This window comes from Notechis scutatus, chromosome 10 (assembly GCF_049901735.1).
Source record: "Notechis scutatus isolate UNSWTSFEM ecotype Mainland chromosome 10, rNotScu1.2, whole genome shotgun sequence".
Lineage (NCBI taxonomy): Eukaryota > Metazoa > Chordata > Lepidosauria > Squamata > Elapidae > Notechis > Notechis scutatus.
In genome coordinates this window covers 7,840,646-7,863,011 of record NC_142018.1, presented here as the reverse complement: position 1 = coordinate 7,863,011, position 22,366 = coordinate 7,840,646, and the positions used below count along the sequence as shown (strand labels likewise).

Below are 22,366 nucleotides of genomic sequence, written 5' to 3'. Positions count from 1 at the left end.
AAGCCGGCCGAGGGGCTGCTGCTGCAGGCATTGGTGACAAGGGGGGAGAAGCCCCGGGATATCCACCTTGCCCACCTGCTTGCTAGGCGGGCCGGGCTGGCCTGGTGTGCAAGAGGTGCATCCACCGCTGGGAGAAGGAAGAAAATGTGTTCCGGGAGGGAGGGCAGGCAGGCGGATGTCCCGGAGCTGCTGCACATGCGCACATCCACCCAAGCAGCCCCATGGCCACCACGTGGTACAGAAAGCTAGGAGACCAACCAGGACAAGTGGGCGACCGGGTGATGGGGCGACCCAGTTCGGGGGCATGGCCAGCCAAGGGTCGCCACCAATTCTGTGACCCACACCAAATCACCACTACCAGTTCTCCCAAATAGGTGTGAACCAGTTGAATACCACCTCTGGTGTATGTGTGTGTGTGTGTATTCCCATTTTTTAAAAAATGTAAGCACATTCTTTATTATATACATCATCATCATCTTTTAACAATCCCATAATCCCTTGCAGGGTGGAGACTGGGCAACTGAATGGAGCAAGCAGAGTGGTTAATGACCGGATGCTCTTCCTGTTGCCAATGCGGAGTTTTGTTCAGCAGATACATCCTCATAGAACTCACAACCTTCTAATTATGTGGCAAGAGCTCCACTTCTAGGCGGAGCACACCGCACCACTCCTTATACTGTGTGTGTGGGTGTTTGTATGTGTGCATGAGTGTGTGTGTGTATATGTGTGTGTGTGTGTGTGCATCTATCTATCTATCTATCCATCCATCCATCCATCCATCTATCCATCTATCTATCTATTTATCTATCTACATACATTCCCCCTTTAAAAATGTCTACACAATCTTTATCAATTTAGAAGTAAATCCTTTGATTTCATTGAAGTTTATTCCTTAATTAGTGGATGTAGAATTAGCCTTTAACAAAATAAAGTAAAAGTCATTTTTCAGTAAATCTCCTAGTTATGAGTTAATTATAATTACATGTTCTTGCTACTGTTTAGTTTTTGACACCACTAAGAAAATTATTATTAGTAAGAACAATATTTGATTTGCTACCTCATTGTTATCCTGACAAGGTATTATATTTTTTTTCCAGATTAGCATTTTTAAAAATAGGAGTCAGATTTATTAATGCATTATGGAGTTTTAATTAGACAAATCTACTGTTTATATTATATAGCAGGCAATCCAAACAACTTAATGTATTTTGGGAAGAAATGTAGACTGTGAAGATGACCTTGATGGAGGAAAGATCTGTTACCAATACAAAGAGCAGAGAAGCATTGTAGAAGCCCAGATGAGAAAAGAAGGAACTGAAAATGTCACAGAAAGGCAGGTAGGAGTGTTTGCATACACACACACACACACACACACACACACACACACACACTCAAAGAATGAGAAGAAGCATCTTGCAAGTTTCTGTCATAATAGTAAATCTTAATAGTCAATCTTAGGGACATCTGGCATGATTCTGTGGGTCTCATCACCCTCATAGCAAAAGCAACAGCACTTAGACATACATACACAGTGCTTTATAGCCCTCTCCAAGTGGTTTACACAGTCAGTATATTTTCCCCAACAATCTGGATCCTCATTTTACCCACCTCGGAAGGATGGAAGGCTGAGTCAACCTTGAATCGGTGAGACCCGAACTGCCAAACTGCTGGCAGCCAGTGATCAGCAGAAGTAGCCTGCAGTACTGCACTCTAACCACTGCACCACTGCGGCTCATAGAGTTGACAAGGAATCATAATATATGACCAATAAACTTCAGAGTGTTTGAGGTAGTTGGGAGATATTTAATGTAGAAACATTCCCTTGCACCCTTAAAATGTTATTCATCATCTCATTTAGGAAAAAGGATCCGGTTCTTTAGAATAGTGATTAAATAATTTGATATTTTAAATATTTTCCCACCTTTTTCTTTTCTAAAATAATGACGAAGAATAGATGGTGTATATTTACACCATAACATAGGATTTTGGTACCCATCTTTCCTAAAAGCAAAGCCATCGCTGGATCCGAGATACAGGTAGTCCTCGACTTACAACAGTTCATTTAGTGACTTTCAAAGTTATAACAGCTCTGAAAAAAAGTGACTGTTTTTGACACTTATAACAGTTGCAGCATCCTCATGGTCATGTGATCAGAATTCAGATGCTTGGCGGGAGGGCGGAGCTGGTGTCGTGGCGGTACGATTGCCGTCAATATCTCAGCCACTGGATAGTCTTGACGGACCTAAACCATCCCGTAGAGATGGTGATCGATAAGGGCACATCCTGCTGATCCCAGGGACACTGAAAAATCCCTGGTTGATCCAGGGAAAGCCCTTTTTGCCGGCAGCAGAGAGGCAGCCTTCCAAGCTGCTGAAGCTGGGACAGCTCCAGAATGGAAGAGATCGGAAAGAAAGTGTGTCAGTTTGGTGAGATGAATTTTTACTGATTATTTCTTGGAGAGAACACCCTAAAAAAATGAAAATGGACTAAAAGTGAAGAGAAAAGAATCTAAGCAGCGTGATTAATTATCAAAGTAAAAGTTTTTTTTTCTTTTTTCCCTTTTTATTGCAACTTTGAATTTGACAAAGCTGTTTAACTTTAAGCTGGACTTGTACTTTTTAATCTTTTTATTTTTTGTTTGTATTTCTTTCTCCCTTTTTTTTCTTTTTCTCCCTTTTGAAAATCCCTTTTTGATTAAGATTCTTCTGCTTAACTAAGATTTATTTTTCTCCTTTTTTAAAAAAAAAAAGGGGAAAAGATTTTACTTTTTTTTTAGTTCCTGGTTGTAGATTGAGGAGGGGAAACTGAATGTGAAGGAAAATAAGTAGCACTGCCGCCCAGAGGCTTCGTTTTTTTTTCTTTCTTACTAGCTTATGTTACAGTCAAGGACTCCGAGCTTTGTATTGGAAAAGATAGAGATGATCATGGCAGTTTGTTTACTCAGGTGCTCATTTGTGAAAAGATAGCTGGAGTCTGGAGCTGAAGTTGAAAGAAAGAAAATTGAAGTGACCTTGAAAAATTCTGAGCTGATTTATCAAAGAACCTTGGATAGTTGCTTCCCTTTCTATCCCCAGCTTCTTCAATACCAACCCCCTCACCATCTGGAGGACAACGATCTATACAGACAATATTACAACAGGAAAAAGAGAAAGAGAAGAAAGGGACATCACAGATGATTATGCAGGAAATTCAGAAAATTGAGCAAAATATTGAAAAGACAGATGAAAAAGTGGAAAATATTCAACAAATGATGATGAAATATGAAGACAGATTCGAAAAAAAATGAAGAAGAAGAGATAAGAAAATTGGAGATATTGATATTCATTGGAGTGATGTCGAGAAGGGCAGGTGTGAACCATTAGGATGGGAAATAGACAAATCAGAATTTTATTTAAGATTTCAAAATATAGAAGAAGGGAAAGGTGAAAACCTTGCTGAAATAATGGCAGAAATATTGGCAGAAGCACTGGAAATGACTAAAGAAAAGATGATGGATGGGATGGACAAAGTGTTTCGTGTCTACACAAGATATGCAATGAGGAATAGATTACCAAGAGAAGTTCACATCAGATTTACTAAGAATCAAGAGGAGATCTAGATGGACTTTAAATCATATGATACTGAAAGAAAAAGACTTTAAACAGAAAATAGAGAAAGAATTTGTTTTCTTCTTCAAAGAAAATAGAAAAGAGGTTACATCTTTACAGAATCTCTGGGACACAATGAAGGCCTACACAAGAGGCTTGATAAAAGGTTATACTAGGAGAAGAAACATAAAACAGAAAAAGACATTTAAGACATTAGAGGATGACTATAAAAGACTGGGAAAAGATTTACAGATGTCCCCACAAAAAAGACATTAAAAATAAAATGGATATAATTAAACATAAAATGGGACTAATGGAAAAAGAGGAATTAGCACAAAAAATTAAAAATGTGAAACAGAATTACTTCGAAGATGCAAATAAACCAGGCAGATGGCTAGCTTATAAACTGAGAAAGGAAAGAGAAACAAGAAGACTTAGTCAATTGATAAATAAAGAAGGACGGGTTTCTTATGGAAATGAGGAGAAGAAAAAATTATACAAGACTACTATGGAAAACTATACTCTCAAGAGAAAAAGAAGAAAAAGTTAAGCAATATCTTCAGAAAGTGACCTCAGATACCCCAAAACATTGAAACAATGTTAGAAGGAAGTATCACAATGATGGAATTAACAGAAGCCTTAAAAAAACAGAATGCTGGGAAAGCACCAGGTCCAGATGGTTTGCCAGTGGAATTTTACAAGACTTTTAAGGAAATATTGAATTTTCATCTTTTAGAAGTTATGAATGAAGTTATGTTAAAGAAAAGAATACCAAAAACATGGCCAGAAGCATACATTACACTTATGCTGAAGGAAGGTACAGACCTGCAGCAAGTTAAAAATTATAGACTTATATCTTTACTGAACTCAGACTATAAAATTTTTGCTTCAATTTTGGCAGAAAGACTAAAAAGATACTTAAATAATTTTATTCATACTGATCAAAATAGATTTCTGCCAAAGAGACAAATCAAAGACAATGTGAGAATCATTTTGAAGCACACCCTGAGAAGCAAATGTTCTTGATGTTTCTAGATGCTCAGAAAGCCTTTGACAATGTGAGTTGGTGATTTATTCTACTGCAACTGATACAAATGGGCTTCGGTAAGAAATTTATTCAAGCCATTGAAACAATATATCATGAACAAACTGCAAAGGTGATGGTGAATGGAGAATTAACAGAATCCATAGATATAAGAAAAGGGACAAGGCAAGGCTGTCCATTGTCACCTCTGCTGTTTGTGTTAATATTGGAAGTGTTGCACAGGAATATCAGAGAAGAAAAAGAAACAAAAGGAATGAAAATTAAAAAGGAGGAGTATAAATTGCAAGCTTTTGCAGATGACCTTGTATTTATATTAGAAGACCCATTGAAAACAGCACCTAAATTAATAGAAAAAATAGAAGAATATGGAAAAGTAGCAGGTTTGAGAATAAACAAAGACAAAACAAAGATGTTAACAAAGAATATGTTAACAAGATGAAAGAAAGAGTTGAAAGAAACTTTAAAAATACAGGTCACGAACAAGGTTAAATATTTAGGGATTCATATTACACCAAGATGTAGTACCCTGAAGAAAGATAACTATGTTAAACTCAAACAGCAGATTGTGACAGACTTGATGAAATGGGAAAAATTGCACCTATCATTGATTGGGAGAATATCTACAATTAAGATGAATATATTGCCTAGAGTTTTATATTTATTCCAGACAATTCCTATTCGATTAGGGAAAGAGTTTTTTGAAGATTTAAATAGAATTGTGTTGAAATATATTTGGCAGGGTAAAAAAGCAAGAATAAAATTAAAACTGTTACAAGATTCAAGAATAAGAGGAAGGTTTGCCTTGCCCAGTTGGGAGCTATATTACCAGGCGACAAGTTTGATGTGGGTAAAGGAATAGATAACACTAAGGAACAGTAGATTATTGACTTTAGAAGGCCATGACTTGCTGTTGGGATGGCATGCCTTTCTTTGGTATAAGGGAACTAAAACCCAGGGATATTTTAGAAGACATTATATTCACGAGGCATTGTTTTTGAACTGGGAGAAGATAAAAAGACAATATTACTTAAAAATTCCAACATGGATATCAACTATTGAAGCTTTTTCTTATCCAATAATATATAAAAAGGAACAAACTGTTAGATATGGGGAGATATTGAATGAAAAGGGTGAACTTAAATCTATGCAAGCGTTGGAAGAACAAGGTGTAAAAATGAATTGATTTTCAAATTTGCAAATACAATCTAAGTTTAATAAAGTCTCTAAGGCAGAAGGTATTTATGATAAGTTGACTGACAGATAAAATTCTGATGGATACTGATGAAAAGGTAATTAAAAAACTTTATTGACATATATTAGAATTTAAATTGGAGGAACAAGTTAAAGAAATGATGATTGCTTGGGGGGAAATTTTGGATATGGGATTGATTTAGAAAAATGGCAAAAATTGTGGTCTCAAAATTATAAAATGACAATGTCAACTGCATATAAAGAAAATTTGTATAAGATGTTTTACAGGTGGCACTTACACCCAATGAGACTTGCGAGAATGTTTAAGAATAAATCAGATAAATGCTGGAAATGTCATCAGATACCTGGTTCATATTATCATATGTGGTGGACATGTTCAGATGCAAAGAAATATTGGACTAAAATCCACACATGGTTGGAAAAAAATGATAAAACAACATATAGACTTTAAACCAGAGATCTTTTTATTGGGAGTCATACCAGACATATACAATAAAGAACTGAAATATTTGATTGTAAATGTTTTAACAGCGGCTAGAATTGTATTTGCGAAGAACTGGAAAAATGATAAAATACCTATGCAGGAGGAAGTTATCAAAAAAATTATGGACTGTGCTGAAATGAGTAAACTGACATTTGAAATTAGAGAACAAAAAGAGAAGCAATTTTATATGATCTGGGATTTGTTTTATCAATGGTTGGATAAAAAGGCATGGTAATGTAATAGACTAGATAATTTTGTGATAGAAATTTAATAGATTGATATAAAACATAATATAGATATATATAACCACTGGTTGAAAGTATAACATAAATTTTAAGACAAAGCTTGGAACATCTCCTATAAAATGATGGAATAAATAGTTTAGTCATGGATGATTAATAACTGATAAATATATAAGCATATGTTAGTTTGAATATGAAAGCTGATATAAATTGTAAGTAAATGACTACAAAAGGATAGCACAAAAGATACATGACCAACTGACACACTGTATGTATATAAAATGGAAGATGGCTTTATGTTTTTATGTTTTGTATGTGTATGTTTGTTTTTAAAAAATAGAAAAAAAAAAGAATTCAGATGCTTGGCAACGGGTTCATATTTATGATGGTTGGAGTGTCCCTAATAATCTGCTTTTGTGACCTTCCAATAAAGGGGAATCCAGATTCACTTAACAACCATGTTACTAACTTAACAAATGCAATGATTCACTTAACAACTGTGGCAAGAAAAGTCATAAATATATTGGGCTCAATTGTGGTTATAATTTGAGAACTACCTGTACTCTAGGAGTTGAAGTCTGCATAGTTGGAAAACAGGCTGGTCAGTGTATCTGACATTTCAGTACCATGGACAATAAACACATCTGAGTCTCCACTGCATTACCTAAATAACTTCATAATTTTCATTGTTCCTGAGCCTAAATAAATTGCATAGTCAAAGAAAAAAGAGTCAAAACTTGATTGTTCAATGGACTATAAGTAACAATATAGTGTGGGATTCTTTTTTTTAAAAAAAAAAACTGTTTTATTTCACCATACCCCCTAAAATGATGCTAAGTTCTCCATTTTTAGAAAATTGACTAGTATATAAAACTATTCATATGTATTGCTGACTTTTCAGGTTCTATTAGAAGAAGGCAAATAGTAACAAGCACACGATCAGGTGAATAATTCTCAGGGTGGGAATAATGGTGAAAGATGTCTCATCTATTACTCATGACTTGATCAAGAAGGATGAACATGTCATCACGCCCAAAATAGAAAAATTGCTCAGCTTGTCCACGAGAATCTGATTAGTCTGCATCAGGAATTTGCTCAATTTTTATGCTTATGAGAAATCTTGTCAGAGTTCTGCAAGACTGAAGACAGATGCTCCATGGGAGTACAGAGGCAAAGATAATGTACACACAAATGTACTGTCATTTCATCTGGATTTATATTTTTCCAAAGATAATAATCTATTTCAAGACTGTGCTAAGGGCTCACTGCCCCCACCATAAGTAACAAACTGTTATAAGTGCAATTGTAATTCCCAGTTCTACCCCATAAGAACAGTGCTGTGCATTATTTTTCTCTTTTATTGAAACAAGCAAAATGCAAAGAAATGAACAAAACAGAAGCAAAACAAAATCTTCTCTACCCTCTCTATACCTGGAAATAGAAATATTTAAAGCATCCATGCTCAGCCTTTCTATTCAAGAAGACATTTGTATACATAAAGGTATTACACTAATTTTATAAATGGTGACTAGACAAAGAAAACAAAACAAAACAGCGCTCATGATTAATCAAAAACTTTTGTGATGTGGTACATTGTTCCATTGGCTGAATTTCTTTTTGAGTATCACTGCCTCAAAGAAATATATTATTTTGTTTTCAGTGGTTGTATGATTGTAAATCTAACAGCTAACAGTAATTGAACTAAGTCTTTATTTTGGACATAGTTAGTACTTAGTTACTTAGTTTACTTTATTGCACCTCATACAATGAAATCAAACACCATCTTCAGTGCACATCATGACCATGAAAACAAACACAAACAAACATCCTTCGCCCTTCACACATTGAACCGAAAACCCCCGACACCGCACCAACATTGCACTATACAGCAGAATTCAAAAGAGATAATGCCCTGAGATGGAAGCTGTTTTTCATCCTATTTGTCCTTGTTTTTATTATCCTGTATCGTCTGCCAGATGGTAATAATTCAAAAAAAGGCTTCCCAGGATGAGATGGATCTTTGAGAATGTTTTGAACTTTCTTAAGGCAATGGGAGATATAAAGCTCTTCCAAAGAGAGGGCAACCAATGATCTTCTGCGCAAGGACGTTAACCCTCTGGAGTGCTGTCCTATCTGCCACTGTGCAACTGGCAAACCATACTGAGGTGCAGTAAAACTCTCTATTGTGCAGCGGTAGAAAATTACCAGCAGTTTTTCATTCAGTTGTTGTTTTCTGAGAAGTCTCAGGTAGTATAATCTCTGCTGGGCCCTTTTGACCCGGGCTGAAATGTGAGCAAACCAGGTCAGGTCCTCTTTTATGGTAACACCAGAAACTTAAAACTGGCCACTTGCTCCACTCAGTCTCCATTGATAAGCAAAGGCTGGATGTCTGATCTGCTCCTTCTATAGTACACTATAAGCGCCTTGGTCTTATTGGTGTTGAGGACCAAGTTATTGTCTCCACACCATGAAAGCATATTATTTATTACGAGCAAAATGCTAAGAAAATGAAATTTTTGTTTCCCGATAGATCATCAGCTTAATCTTTAAGGCCTCTATCTACCCATTAAAAAAAAAAAAAAACTGTTGTGCCCATCTATTGTGTCAGACAAAATAATGCCCACTACTACTTTCTAGCTGAGCTAAACTAAAATACAGAGACAGAACTTCAGTGCAAAACAAATCAGGTGTCAACGTTTAATGCAAACTTTATTGAGTATATCATTTTGGCACTGATGAGGGAAAAACCAGATCTATCTAATTCCCATGTAAACCCACATAATTAAAGAGTAGAAATCTCCCTCCCCTTATTAGTCAGGTCACATGGTCCAAATTGAGTGTCACTGTGTTGTTATGAGAAAAAGTCTTTAGTCTTGGCCAACACCTGCCGAAGTGTCCTTGGTTCTCATGGCTTCTCTTCTTGAGATCTGGAGCCTACATTTCATCTCACCCTCCCCTCCCCATTTGTTCTTTATTGCTGAGAAGTGATAATGGTTGAAACAGCCTAAGCGCTTCGAACTTGACAGCAGGCTGAATGCATAGTAAATTCAGCAATTTTCTTCTGAAAAGCTATAGAAAAGCAACATGTTAAATGAAAACAGCTGAAGCATAATGACTAAAAAAATGGTGATGAATAAGCGAAGACTGGATTTGGTTAAGCAAATCACTTAACACTTAGCTCTTTCATGGTGATGTCAGAGAGGAGGAGAGCAACGGTAGCTTTCATTGTGAAATTGTTTTGCACTGCCCAGAGTCATTCTTTTGTGACATCAGCAGCCATGCAACTATGATAAATAAATATCATTATAAAAAAATGATCTTGGAACAGCAAACCAAAGACACTCAATGCAAAAATGGTAATAAAATGGTAACTTCATTATGCAATGAAATGCAATTATTGTCAACTCAAAAATATTTCTCTGGTCTTTTAGAATTGCCAGCAGAAAGGGAGTGGGGGGGAAGTAGTGCATTCCTTAAATGCTTTCATAGATAATGGCTAGGGGGCCGAAGCTTCTGGCATGCAAGATTATTACTGGAGAGCATGATTAATGACTCTTGGCTATGGATGTGTCCCATTGGAAAATATACATCCAGAGGGTGGGGGGAAGACCGGGGTCAAGGGTGAAATGAATGATGTGTCTCAAAGTCGGCTTCACCCAGGTAGCACCAGCATGTTCACTCCTAATAAATCTTGGTTTTTTTTTGTAACTCTGATAGATGCAGCTAGAGACTGGAACGGGGGTGGATGCCGGAGTCCTGACAATTATTGCTTAGCCTAGAAATCTGGTTTCATTTAGATAGAAAATAAACAATTTTCTCCATTGATCTCCAGAGATTTTAAAATATAATAGCATGCAACAATATTGTACATGCATATGAGAGAGATCACAGATTCATCCATCTGCAGTTGTGGTCATGAGATCTCAATTATTTTTCATGATTCCCATGTTAACAGTACATGTGCTAAATAATTCAATCATATGCAACCCTCTTTATATCTGAATTGCATCTACGTAATGATTGAAGGTGCTGAATTTCAGGGAGATTTGAAGGCATGACAATATTTTTGGATTCTTGGAGTATTAACTGTGGCAATTCTGCTTCTATATATAAAAAAAACTAGTAAGTGATATTATGATGGTCGGCTTTTGATATGAGTAATCAGGGGAATGATTAATTCCAAGCACCTATGAAAGTTATGCTTTTAAGTTTCTCTCTTTTCTGCTAGGATTTGTTTAAGTTGGTTCATATATATTCATTGAGCAAATTCGTAAACATGATGGCAATTAGACTTCTGCATTAAGCAGACTCTTTCTGTATATTATAATGTCATTTACATATTTGACAGACTTTTTTGTAAAGCAGTTCATAAATCTGGCAATCAAAATATTATCTTCCAGATTAGAAGATAAAGGCTTACTTCTAAAACAACTTTTTTTAAAAAAGAAAAGGACACATGCTATAGTCATTCAGCACAATTTTTCTATAGATACTTTGACAAATTGGAGGTCTTTTTACTCCTATCTCTTGCCTAGAAAGAGGTGATGGGGTGATTATTTTAAAAAAAATAATTATTGAAGCTATCTGTTGAAACTTTGTTGGACAAATGTCATCTAACTGGTCTACAGCCCCATTTGGCAATCAACCCATCAAACATGAGGAGGCTGCAGGCATTTTAATGCATGTTTATTATAGTATGCAATTGATTTCCCCCCCCCAGAATTGACTCTCAACTCAGTTTGAATCAAAACATATTGCCATCAAAACTACAAATACAAATTTGAATTGAACCAGAAGAACTTTGAATCTTGAAACTCAATTTTAGATTGGATCTTAGCTGATCCACATACACACCTGTTAAATTCTTTACTGCTGACAAAAAGAATTACTGCTGTATATTACTTACTGACAGATTTTCCCCCTGAATCCATCTCTTTAAAAAGATGGGTTTTTCCTATCCTGCAGCAGTTCATTATTAGAGTCTTGTAAGCTTTTTACCAACCTGATTTTGAAAGAAACCTTTGAACTTCTCACTGTAGCTCCCATGGCGGAAGAGACTGATTATTATCAGCATTTATTTTAAAAAATAAATGTAGCATTTGCTGCCTTTACTATTATTGACTATATAGAGAAAATGTTCATTGTCTGTTTCTTTTTTATTTTCTGGGCTTCTGCATGGAAGCTTGAAATATGTGTAAGGTATATCCTTAATAACACTAAGAAAAATAACTGTTTGCAAGACCTACTACATTTGTGAACCTTTTGTCTTTCCATATAGTCACTAATAACATGTAATCATAAACCAAAACATGTACATAAAATATATTTTCTCTTAGTTGCCCATGGTTGTGCATCTAAGTCAGCATAAAGCTAAACCAAAATTGAGGGGTGAATGTGGCAGAAATAGAATTCCTAGCAAAGAATTTGGAATTAAAAATATTTTTTAATCTTTGGAGAAGCAAGCATGGGAAACTTCTCTACCCTGTAGGCCAGTTGTGATCTGAATATTGAGTGGCCAGGGCTGCTGCTGCTGCTCTTGGCATCTGGAGTGCCAGGCATTTGAATGAGAGGCCCTGACAATCCTGAACTTAAATATCCAAACCAACTGGAACTCTTATGCTATTTTCTGTGTCATTAGCATACCCATCCTTGAACACCTGGTGCTAATATTTGCTAACTTTTTATAAAGAATATGCACCTGGATGAAATTCATTTCTACCCCAGTGAGACTGCAGTTTATTTATTATGAATGGAAATTTGCACAGAAAAGGCTTAATGGGAAAAGAATATATACATGTACAAAATTAGCCTGGGTACATTCAAGATTTTGATGAAATGCTTTATGGACCCTAGAGTAACACCACAAAGTGTTCAATGGTAGCTCATGCAGCTCATAAAACCGTGAGGTCACAAGGGCATGCCATGGTATGGCTGTTACTGCCCACCAAGGAGCCCTGTGGACCAGCGGTAGCTTTTGAATGATCTTCAAGGGCAGCCCCATGGAAAATGATTTACAATACCCCATTCATTTCATTAGTAGGGGATAAGAAACTGTTTGAAGGGTCTCACAATTTAATGCTGTCCTGTTCTTGTCAAGTAGGAACTGTGATACCCAGAAGAACCCAAATGGAAAGTCCCAGGAATAGATGGTTTGTCATCAGTGGTGCATTTCAAAATAGTTTACCATCGGTTTGGTGGGCATGGCTTGGTGGGCACGCTTTGCGCATACACACCTTGGGCGTGCGCATGTGCCAAACGCGCACTTTGTGCAGTCACAGAGGCTTTCCGACTCACCTCCTGCAATCCTGCACTCTCCCTGTCACTTTAGCAGATGACGTGTGGCAATATACTGTGCCGCGCAAAGCAACTGCACTTCAAAAGCAGGGAATAAAGCTCAGTATGGAAGCCCAGGCGAGCGGGTGGGCCCAACAGCAGCTCCTCAGAGAGAACTGGTTCATGCTCCGCTGATCTTTGGTGATACCTGTTGTATTAGTCGGACGGACACACCAGGCAGACACAGGAGCTGAAGAATAACGTTTCTTTATTTGAAGCAGTAACAGATTAACGTGGCTGCCCAGCTGGGCTGGCAGCCAGCTGGCTGGAGCCGGAGCCCCAAAGCCCAGGTTGATGCCGCTTGACAGCTCCTTATATAGTCTGCTGTCAAACGGCACCAACCAATGGGAACAGTCGGTGGTCCCGCTCAAAATGCGGACCAGGTTGAAGACTTAGCTAGTCAGGGACACAACACCCCTTTCCCTAGCTAAGGGCATGCGCTGCCCAGCCTTTTGGGAATACAATGGTATAACAAGGAAATTGAACTAGTAGCTGCTTTGCACACCTATCCACTAGGCTTACAAAAAAATGGCACCCCACCTGTCACAAGGCAGGAGCCTGAGAAGGGGAACCAGATAAGATGGTGAATAAACATGTCTGGTGACTGCCTGCATGGGGTAGGGCAGAGGTGCCTGAACCCTAAGGCTGGAGGCTCGTTGTGCTCTCCTGGCCCCTTGGGACACGAACATCTAACCTCCCACCTACCTAGCTTTCCCCCTGGGGAGTGTAGTGCTACTGTCAAGGGAGACAAGCCCAGGTGGGAGAGACCCTGGAGGTGGGTGCATGGAAGGACTCTAATGGTGGGTGCGCACCTCCTTGTTCAACGCCTGACACTCACCACCCCCTAAATACCGGATCCATCCCCCAGTCACTGGGAAGGAGGGGGTGCAGAGAGAATTTTAATTAACAAAAGTGAGAGAATGAAGAAAAGTCTCAAACAACTCAGTGAATCATGGAAACGAACACCAGCCATGCTCAACCCCGAAGGGGCTGCAGACCTGCAGAGCCAATGGCTGCACCCAGTCCACAATGGTGAAGAGCTGCACCGGCAGTGGCCCGTCGCTCGGCAGCCGGTGGGAGTCGAGGAGGCGCTCGGGCTGTCGGCGGCCGCGGCGGAGGCGGTAGCGGCGGCGACGGCCGGGACAGGGAGGCGCCTGCACCGGAGGTCACGCGGTGGTGGCGGAGGCCGAAGAGGCCGTGCGGCGGCGGAGGAGGAGGCCGCAGGCGGCTGAAGAGGCAGCTGCAGCGGAGGCCGCGGCGGCGGAGCGAGGCGGCAGCGGCGGAAACGGCGGCGGTGGCCGGAACAGGAAACAGCTGCAGCGGAGGCCGCGGCAGAGCGGAAGAGGCAGCGGGGCGGCAGCGAAGGCGCGGCGGCGGCAGAAGAGCGGAGGCGCGGTGGCGGCAGCGGAGGCCGCGGCGGCAGAAGAACGGAGGCCGCGGCGGCGGCGGCGGAGCGAGACAGCGAGCGCGGAGGCCGCACAGCGGCGGCAGAAGAAGCGGAGGCCGCGGCGGCAGCAGCGGAGGCCGCGGCGGCTGAAGAGGTGCTCGGCGTCCTCGGCGGGAGCGGCTGCAGCGGAGGCCGCGGCGGCGGAGCGAGGCGGCAGAGGCGGCAGCTCGGGAAGCCGCGGCGGCAGGACGGTAACGGCGGCCGAGTCGGGGGCGGCAGCAGAGGTCTTCACGGGCCTTGAGGCGACGTCTGTCCCTTGGCTAGGAGTTGTAGGCTTTGCGCCTCTTGTAGCGCCAACGGGGTGCCCTTGGCACAGGAGGCGCTCTATACCTGCTCTATGGGGGGTTCGCCGGCCTTCACGGGCCTTGATGGCAACGTCTGTTCCTCGGCTGGGAGGCTTTCAGACTTCTGCGCTCTTGATAGCGCCAACGGGGTTTCGCCGGCCTTCACGGGCCTTGATGGCGACGTCTGTTCCTCGGCTGGGGAGGCTTTCAGACTTCTGCGCTCTTGGTAGCGCCAACGGGGTGCCTTTCGCACGGGAGGCTAGAGTGCCTTTCTCTTCAGTCAGGGAGACTTTCAGCTTCACGCCTTCAAAAGGGCGCACGCAACAGGGCCTGTCAGGCAGTGACTTTCTCCTCAGCTCAGGGAGACTTTTTTTTCCCTCAGCTGAGGAGGCTCTTTAAATTTGGCGCGCGCAGAGAGACTGTCTGCGGCTCCAGACATTCTGTGGCTTCAGCTCTATCTTCAGTGACTTAGCTTCTTGCCTGGGTGTCTCTTCTGACATCCCATCCTCGTCGCCAGTGTTGTATTTGGTTGGACGGACACACCAGGCAGACACAGGAGCTGAAGAATAACGTTTCTTTATTTGAAGCAGTAACAGATTAACGTGGCTGCCCAGCTGGGCTGGCAGCCGGCTGGCTGGAGCCGAGCCCCAAAAGCCCAGTTGATGCCGTTTGACAGCTCCTTATATAGTCTGCTGTCAAACGGCACCAACCAATGGGAACAGTCGGTGGTCCCGCTCAAAATGCAGACCAGGTTGAAGACTTAGCTAGTCAGGGACACAACAATACCAGTATGCCAGGACCAGGCAGAACCGGTAGAATAGCAACCACTGGTTGCGGTGAGCAAATTGACCGGTTCCTCCCTATGCAGACCCATGCAGTTATACAACTGTACATATGATATTCAATTGGATATCATTGCACATAATATGTACATATGTACACAACTGTACATATGATGTTCTCACCGAGTGGTTTCTCTATGGATACTGATGATTCATGGATGGATGACTTCACCCAATGGTTTAAGTATCAGGAGCAAAAGTATTGATCCCTGAAGAGCCACATAGATGGGGGGGGAGGGCTACAGGTTCAATCTCTCCACCAAATTAACACTGATTGGAACAGAGTGTGGAGGACAACCAGAATAATATGATGTCTCTCACTCTCAATCCCCACCACAGAGCCACAGAAGAATATCACAAGCCATGATACTATAGATTGATGAGACTTCAAGGAGAAACAGGATGATATATCACTGCCATCCTGACTCCACCAAAGACATCAACATACAGTATATATAATCTCATCTCCATAGATCCAGATAATCTGTTTCCTCTAAGATCTTGTAAAGCTGTTGGCCAGCTATGTCTTTGACAATTCCCTCCCCCCACTCCACCCGCATAGTACTTTCAAATGTCAGGATTCCATCAATTGCCCTAATTAAACCATGATTCTCAAGCCAAAATTCAAAAAAAATCAAAGGATTTATTGGAGGCGACATACTGGCACTGCCCTGTATGAAGCCAACTCTGGCATACGTCATTTACAGTCACCTGTGACCTTGTTTCCCCCACTCCTCTGGGTGTCTCATAAACCAGATTCTCCAATTGAGCCCGTTCACGGGCTGGGTGTCATCATTCACATTCTTCAATTAAATATATTCACGGGCAAAAACTCGGGTATTTTAGTTACAATATTTTAAAGATAAGAGTTGGAATGTACTTTTGCTTTCAAACTGCTGCACTACTCTTCCAGATTAGTCCTCCACTTACAGCAGTTGTTGTATCCTACGGTAAGCTCTCCTCGCTTTGAATTAGTTTATTGTTAACTTTTTTAGTCTTTATCACAGTCTCCAGATTTTTGTGAAAATATCTGGCTGTCCTTTTACTCCTCTCCCACTAGATCAGGAAAGTCTAATATCTGCTGTTTTGTCAGATCTCTTTTCAGGTCCCTTCTAACTTCTCAAGATTGTTGGAAATGGAGGGAGGTTAGTTTTACTTACAGATCTCTTGCCAGCAAAGTGCTCCCCAATTCTTGGCTGTTTTGCAGTCTTCACTGGTGGAAAAGATCCTGGGCTTGTGCCATGGCACTTCTTTCTTTTCTCCATGCCTTGTTAGTCCTCAGCAAAACAAAAACTTTTATCTGTGTTGTGGTCTACGCTGTTATCTTCTCCAAAAATATTATTTAACTAAAAAGGATCCAGTGGGAGTACTAAAAGTTGATAAAATAAAATAAAACCAAGAGGAGCTGCTGCACCACTCTCCGGCAGCCAGCTTCCCGCCCCATTTACAGCAGTTCATTTAGTGACTGTTCAAAGTTACAATGGACCTGGAAAAAAGTGACATAGAACCATTTTTCACACTTATGACCATTACAGCGTTCCCATGGTCACGTGATCAAAACTCAGATGCCTGGCAACTGACTCATATTTATGACGGTTGCAGTGTCCCGTGGTCATGTGATCCCCTTTTGCAAACTTCTGAGAAGCAAAGTCAAAGTTAAGTTGTCACTTAACAACTATCGCAAGAAAGGTCATAAAATGGGCCAAAATTCTCACTTAGCAACATAAATTGTGGACTCAATTGTGATCGTAAGTCGAGGACTACCTGTATATGCATAGCTGTGTATATGATGCATATCTGTTGACTACCTGCAGGTATCAAGCACGATGTAGTTTGTCCACCTTCCTGTGAACTTTTAGCAATTATTTCAGAAGCAGATCGTAGTGGGGAAACTGCTTTTTACAGCACAGCCTTGTTTCAAAAGAAACAAGTTAGAAGTTTCTTTTATTTTCAACCTAGGTTTTAATAAGTGGGGATAATTATTCCATAAATAAAAAGGTTGACATTGTCAATTGACAATGGCCCATTGCTGCTTCCTGAGCAACAATAAAAATTTGTTCTAATAAATCAAATGCTTTTATATAACAAAAGAAGCACTTTCCCCCAAAGACATTCTTTGTTCCATTTTGCTTTTTGTTTTTGTCAATAGGAGTAGGATGGAGGTAGTGAGTGTTTCGTGAGCTTTTCCCTGAATAGCCAGATAATGCCACATTTACATCAGCAGTGGGTATTCCTTCTGTCTCACCTGTAATGATAATTGTGATAAATGATAAATGTCCCCTAAGGCACAGGTGTGATGGTACTTTGCAAGCCAAAAGGAAAGCTCAAAAGATCATCCTGAACTATTGCTATACTTCACAAAAATAAATATGTATAGACTGATTGAAGAGTTGAAGCTCAAACAAAAGGCAAAGAGTAAAAAGAAAAACCTCTGAAGAGAGAACATCCTATAGATGATAGACAGGCAGACAGGCAGATAGCTAGATAGACAGACAAATAGATATTAGATATTAGATATAGATAGATTATATATACACACACACATATATTACATAGATTAGATATGGATGAGAGAGAGATGATAGATAGATCAGATATAGAGATAATCCTAATATGATCTCTCTCTCTCTCTCTCTCTCTCTCTCTCTCCTACATACACCCATACCCACACACACACACACACACACACACACACACACACCTTATTGTGCTTTGGTTAAAATACTAGCATTTTTATTTGTTCTTCACCCTTTTATTGTTCTTATTCACTTTGGTGAGAATGAAATGGCTTTCTATTTTTGTCTTTCTTTACAGAGCTAAGTAAATTTCAGGGAAATTTATTATTCTCATGAGTAAAGTAGGAAAACACTTCCCCCCTTGGGATTCATTTAAACCAGAGACCAGAACATTATAGCACTGAAGCATAAATTGATGTATTCAATCTAAGTTTGAATAAATCCTGGAAGCCAATGGGTAATGCCTGAAAGTGGATTACAAGCCCTGTGTATTGATATGTATAATCAACATTAAAATTTCAGTTAATCGACATCATGTTGAGTATGTAATGGGAAAAAGGGGAATAAGAGCCAGCTTGGTGTAGTTGTTAAGGTGCTGGCCTAGAAACCAGGAAACCATGAGTTCTAATCCGGCTTTAGGCATGAAAGCTGGCTCAGTATCTTTGGGCCAATCACAAGGAGACTGTGAGTTCTAGTCCCTCCTTAGGCACCAAAGGTGGCTGGGTGATTTTGTGTCAATCACTCTCCCTCAGTCCAACTCACTCTACAGATTGTTGCGGAGAAAATAGGAGGAAGAAGTATTATATATGTTCGCTGCGTTGAGTTATTTATAAAGTAATAAATATCAAGCAGAGTAAAGTTTGGCACCATCCATTTCTGTCCTCATTCCTCTCCTGTTCTAGTAAAATGTGAAAACATGAGAAAAAATTACTGGAAATAATATTGAATCCTGCATCTTATAAACCATTCCCTGGATTTGCATTCAAAAAATAGAATATGTTACTAAGGACGTAAAAACTCGTGCTCTGCATGGGATTTGTTCTCTTCCAGGCCCATTGAAAGACATTTCTTAGGAAGCAAAAGTGCAAAGCATTTAGGAAAACAGCAAGAGTGTGAAACTCAAGGCCTGCAGGCCGGATCCATCCCATGGGGTGCTTAGATCTGATCCAAAAGGATCCCTCCCAAGCCCCTTTTTTGCTGGCAAATGATTGTGGGAGGCCATCCCACCCGAAAACGGAGCTTGGGAACCAGTTTTCACTGCTCCGGCCACAGGCACCCTGAACACAAATGATGTCAAGCTGGCCACACCCGCCCTAGCATGTCCCCTGCCCACCCTAACGTCAAACACAACCCTGATGTGGTCCTCAGTGAAATTGAGTTTGACACCCCTGTGCTACAGTATGAACTTCTACAGAGAATGTTCTAAGAATGCAAGGTCAGCATTGCTCTATGGCTTTGCTGAAACTGTAAGAGCTTCTCCATTGCCAAAGGAGAATTCTTTTAAGTTTATCCCCATGTTCATTTATTTATTTCTTTTTTTTTTTTTTAGTTTTTTCCCTATTCAGATATAGATTGCAAGTGCTCAAGCAGTTGTCTGTTCAAGGCAATAGGTAGTAAATATTTTAAATGTCTTTAGTTGAAAATGCTAAATGAAAGTCAGAGTTACTGTTAAAAACTGTTTTTGTTCTAGATGGAACAGCAGTTATCATGTCTCAAGAAAGCTCTGAATGTTGCTGATCTGGTACAAACTACTGAGCTGTACCACAAAATAATCCCACAGCAGCTCTGCACATTGCTCTCCTCCAGCTGTTACTAAGCAAAGGATGTAATCTAGCCAAGGTACCTTTATTTTTATAAATATGTATAACTTTAGTAAACTTTTACTAGAATTGACTTAATCTCTAGGGTACCAGAGGGCAGGACAAGAAGTAATAGGTGAAAGCTTGTGAGAAAGAGATCTAATCTAGAAATAAGGAGAAATGTTCTGACAGTCAGAACAATTAATCAGTGGAATGGCTCGCCTGGAACTGTGAGTGCTCCATCACTTGGACAGCCATTTGACTGGTGGTAGAAGACTTCTGCTTTGACCAGGGGGTTGGACCAGATTGAAGACCTCTGGGGTCCCTTTCTATGAGTCTATGATTCTAGAATGAATGATGCTAAAGAAGAACACATTGTTAGAAAAAAAGATCAAATGTGATGCTTTTCTTCTTCTTATAAGCTCTAACAAAAACAGCTGTATCATCTTCTTTGGCAAAAAATAAAGTGGGATGTGACTCTTGCCAGAAACCAAAGATTTATCACAAGTTTTCCATGCTAAATGTCTCGAGGAGAATGAGTGACGTGCTGGTCAAGAAAGTTCAGTAAAGACAAGCAGATGGAATTGGAGATATGTTTAATTTCTGCTCAAAATGTGTCACATCACAGGTCTAGTATGTCAAGAGACTTAAGTTTCTACTGCTTCCTTCTACGATGCATGATTTGTGACTAATGTTTTCAATCTGCCTTTAGGGAGCTGCAGAGTTTCTGTTATTGATTTTGGAGGCTACTTTTTGCTCAGAAGGTGACTTTTAATTCTGTGGGAGATCATTCTGAGTGTTGTCACTATAGTAGAAGCTGCCATAAAGAGGCACAGTAACAGAGAGCAGCCAAAACTATCTAGCCTTCAAAGCAACTGATTTAGGACTAAAGTAAAAGACTCTGCAATCTGTCACACAGAACAATGCTTATACTGCCAACACAGAGATGACATAATTACAGAAAGCTAGCCTACCCTAGGCAGACAAAGAATAAATCACATTGGCTATAAAGGGCCCAAATACATTTTATGGGCATATTCACAAAAACTAGTTCCTCATTGTATTTGCAGGTCTACATAACATTAGTCATGTTATTTCTTACAAACTATTCCAGCAACCAGCTCCTCTCAAGAAAGTTGTACTGAAGAGACTGATTCTTGATAATTTTTGAGTTTGGTAATTAAATCAAACGTTGCATTTCTCCTTTATAACTCTTGGTTTCTTTTATTCTAAGATGACGTATTGCCAAAGCTTTCAAAATTCACTTGACACACTACTTTTGAGTACAATTCCATTGTTTTTGTCTCAGTTGGTTGTTTGGGAAATGGGTCATATGAGCCAATAGAGCAACAAAATCAATTATAACAATTTTACAATGTCTTCATAAATAATTTAGATGAGAAGATAGAAGGAGAACTTCATCAAATATGCAGCTGGCACCAAGCTGGGAGGAATAGCCAAAACTTTAGAAAGATTCCTAGAAGGATCTTGACAGACTTGAACACTGGGCCCTATCCAACAAAATGCAATTCAATACTGAGAAAAGTTAGGTTTTACACTTAGGCAAGAAAAACCAAATGCACAGGTATAGAATACGTGACACCTTGCTCAACAGCAGTAGCTATGAGTGGGATCTAGGGGTCCTAGTGGACAACTACTTAAATATGAGCCAGTAGTTTGCTTTAGCTGCCAAAAAAAGCCAATGCAGTCCTGAGTTGCATCAGCAGAGAGATAGTATCAAGATCATTTGAGCTGTTAGTGCTGCTTAATACTGCACTTGGTGAGACCACACTTGGAATATTATACCGCATCCAGTTTTGGTCACCATGATACAAAAAAAAAAAAGATGTTGAGACCCCAGAAAAAGAGCAGAGAAGATAAAATTGATATTTTGTCAATAGAACCCTACTGGATGGAATCAAACACAAACTTGAAATATAAATATCAATATGAACAACCAGCAGTGGTGGGCTGCTCCCAGTTCAGACTGGCTCACCCATGCTGGTAGTTATGATCACCCACTGGGCTCACCCACCCACTTAGACACTATCCCATCCTATAAATCTCACGGTTTTGCTCATTCTCCCCACCCTCGCAGCCCACTTGCTTTCTGCGCCTCGCCCGATCTACTCACCCTGGCTTCCGCACGCAGGAAATCCCCTTGTTAGTTAATTTACTTTATTGTCATTGCACCTCATACAACGAAATCAAACACCATCTTCAGTGCACATCATGACCATGAAAATAAACACAAACACACATCCTTCACACTCCACACATTGAATCGAAAACCCCTGACACCACACCAACACTGCACTATACAGTAGAATTCAATAAGAGCTACTGCCCTGGAATAGAAGCTGTTTTTCAGTCTATTTGTCCTTGTTTTTATTATCCTGTACCATCTGCCAGATGGTAATAGTTGAAAAAAAAAAGGTGCCCAGGATGAGATGGATCTTTGAGATCCTTGTTTTTGCAAGTGCGCATGCACATGCAAAGGGGGTGTGCATGCACGAAGGGTCATGTGTGCGTGCACTCACATTTTCAGTTCTGCCCTAGGTGAAACGGTTGTTAA

At 40.1% G+C, this 22,366-nt stretch overlaps 1 long non-coding RNA gene across 1 annotated transcript in view; it reads right to left on the bottom strand.

Annotated features, from left to right (window-relative positions):
• Positions 1–22,366, bottom strand: part of LOC148129746 (uncharacterized) — a 503,505-nt gene that overhangs the window by 276,316 nt on the left and 204,823 nt on the right. The window lies entirely within an intron of this gene.